We start from the raw sequence: 2,917 nt of genomic DNA on the forward strand, positions 1-2,917 counted from the left end.
TACTTAAATATGGCTCATGAATGCTCTTCGAACGTGTGTCCTGCAAAGAAGGTTGCACCACATGATTAGTATTAGTAGCACGATTTATACAACCACCCTCAATATTCAATGTGTTATTCAAATTACGAGCTTAAAGAGTGATTATTTCATCACCCACACGAAGTGTGAGTTCTCTTGTACCAACATCAATAATGGTTCTATCAGTTGCTAAAAAGGGTCATCCTAAAATCAAAGGTATGTTACTATCCTCTTTCATATCTAGAACAATAAAGTCTACTGGGTATATAAATTTATCAATTTTAACAAGAACATCTTCAATGATACCTCTAGGAAATCTAATGGTTTTATCAGCCAATTGAATACTTATCCTAGTTTGTTTGGGTTTCCCAAGACCTAGCTGTTTAAACATTTTATAAGGCATAACATTAATGCTCGCCCCTAAATCAGCCAATGCATTATTCACCTTCAAACTACCAATTAAATAAGGAATCGTAAAACCCCCTGGATCTTTCAACTTGTTGGGTAGCTGATTATGTAAAACGGCTGAACAAACTACGTTCAACTCTACATGCGACGCCTCATCCAACTTCCGTTTATTTGCTAAAAGCTCATTTAAAAATTTAACTGCGTTTGGCATCTGCGAAAAAGCTTCAATAAACGGTAAGTTAATGTGTAATTTCTTTAATAGTTTAAGGAATTTACCAAATTGTTCGTCCGTGTGGTCTTTCCTTGTCACACTGGGGTATGGCACACGAGGTTTGTACTCTTTACTTACCAGTTTTTGCTCATTGTGGTCTACCTCACCTTTACCTTTACTTACCACAATTTCTTGCCTCGGTTCTGGTTCAGATTCAACTAACCCTTACTTATCTTGAATGGTAATCGCATTGAGCTGTTCCCTTGGTTTAGATTCAGTGTTACTCAGTAGGCTACCTTGTGGTCGTTCAGAAATTAATTTAGCGAGTTTTCCTATCTGAGTTTTGAGCCCTTGGATCAATGCTTTTTGATTCTTAGGTGTTGTTTTGGTATTCTAAAAATGAGTTTCTGAGACTGAGATAAACTTCATTAGCATCTCCTCAAGGTTCGACTTCTTTTCCTGTTGGTAAAATGGTTGTTGAAAACCCAGAGGATGTTGTGGACTTTGATTTCCTCGACCACCCCACGAGAAACTGGGATGGTTCTTCCAACCTGCATTATAAGTATTATTGTATGGGTTATTTTGAGGTCTAGAATTATTGTTACCCATACATTAAACTTGTTCCTCCTCGGTGTTGGGGTTGAAGGATTGATATTCTGTGTGTACTCCTCCTCCATTTGAATCGTATCTCATCACTAGATGTACATGAGTAGATCCATACAAACTGTCAATTTTTTTATTTAAAAGTTCTACCTGGTTAGACAGCATAGTAACCGCATCGAGGTTGAAGACACCGGCTGCTGTTGTTGGCTTTGTTCTTATGACTTGCCACTGATAGTTATTTAGTGACATCTCTTCAATAAAATTGTAATCCTCTTCAAGTGTTTTGTTATTCAGTGTTCCACCGACAGCTGTGTCGATAAGTTGCCTTGTTGAGGGGTTCACACCGTTGTAAAATGTTTGAACCTACAACCATAAGGGTAGCCCATGGTAAGGGCACCTTCTCAATAGGTCCTTGTATCTCTCCCATGCATCATAAAGTGTTTCTAGATCCATCTACACAAAAAAAGAAATATCATTCCTCAACTTAGCCGTTTTAGCCAGCGATAAGGAAAAACTTTTCGGTCATTTGTTCCCAAGTAGTGATTGACCCTCATGGTAATGAGTTCAACCACTGTTTAGCCTTGTTCCTCAATGAAAAGGGAAATAATCGAAGGAAAATGGCATCATCAGAAATGCCATTGATCTTAAATGTGTCGTAAAACTCCAGAAATTTCACCAAATGAGTATTTGGATCCTCATCCTGTAAACCATCAAACTGAACAAACTGTTGTATCGTTTGAATTGTGTTAGGTTTCAGTTCAAAATTATTTGCAGTAATAGCAGGTCTAACTATACTTGATTCGGCTCCTGTTAAAGTAGGTTTAGCATAATCATACATAATGCGTGGAGCAGGATTCTGATTTACTGGATCAGCAGTAATCGCAGGAGGTAGCGGATTTTCCTGATTTTCAGCCATCTCCTCGGTTGTGGTGGAAATATCGTCCTCTTGCTCTTCCTCTGTGTATCTTAGGCTTTGCCTTATTTCTCTTTGATTTTTACGAGCTGTGTGATCGATCTCACTATCAAAAAGTAATGGTCTCGACGGGTTTCTTCTAGTCATAAACTATAAAAACCTACCAGAAGGAAAAAGAAAATTTAGTAACAAAAATCAAAATAAAATTTAAATTGCAATAAAGTAAATGGCTAAAGTAATAAAAATTAAGTGTTCCTAATATCTTAGTTCCCCAGCAACGATGCCAAAAACTTGATGTGCGTGATAAGGTTTAAATTTATGATTGATCGTACTTGAAAACTAACTATTATCACGATAAAGGTAAGCACACCTATCGAACAGTAGTATAGTTCATAGCAAGACCGGAATGTCAAACCCATAGGAAATAAAAGTACTAGTATTAACTCTCTTTTTATTATCTAGCCTAAAAATAAAATGGTTTGTTTTATCTAAATTAATTAACTAAACTAAGAATGCACAAGAGGAAAATTGGGGAAATACTTTTGGGAAAAACTGATTGATTTGGACAATACCCAAGGGAAAATCCACCTAGACTTCACTTGTTATTTGACTCTGAATCAGACAATTTATTCACTTGACTTGATCCGTAGAAATCCCTAAGTTATATTATTATCTCTCTCGAGACAAACGATGTCTAACCCTAGGTTGATTAATTGAAATCTCTTTCTAATTAAAACTCCTAGTGTTGCATTAACTCGATCTAT

The 2,917-nt window shown here is 36.5% G+C and overlaps 1 non-coding gene across 1 annotated transcript; it reads left to right on the forward strand.

Moving 5' to 3' along the window:
* The first annotated feature begins 1,619 nt into the window (after nt 1-1,619).
* On the forward strand, nt 1,620-1,726 carry LOC121208075 (small nucleolar RNA R71). The gene has a single exon (XR_005903086.1). It is a non-coding gene; the product is annotated as a small nucleolar RNA R71 (small nucleolar RNA).
* Nucleotides 1,727-2,917: the final 1,191 nt, after the last annotated feature.

This window comes from Gossypium hirsutum, chromosome A01 (assembly GCF_007990345.1).
Source record: "Gossypium hirsutum isolate 1008001.06 chromosome A01, Gossypium_hirsutum_v2.1, whole genome shotgun sequence".
NCBI classification, from domain to species: Eukaryota; Viridiplantae; Streptophyta; class Magnoliopsida; order Malvales; family Malvaceae; genus Gossypium; species Gossypium hirsutum.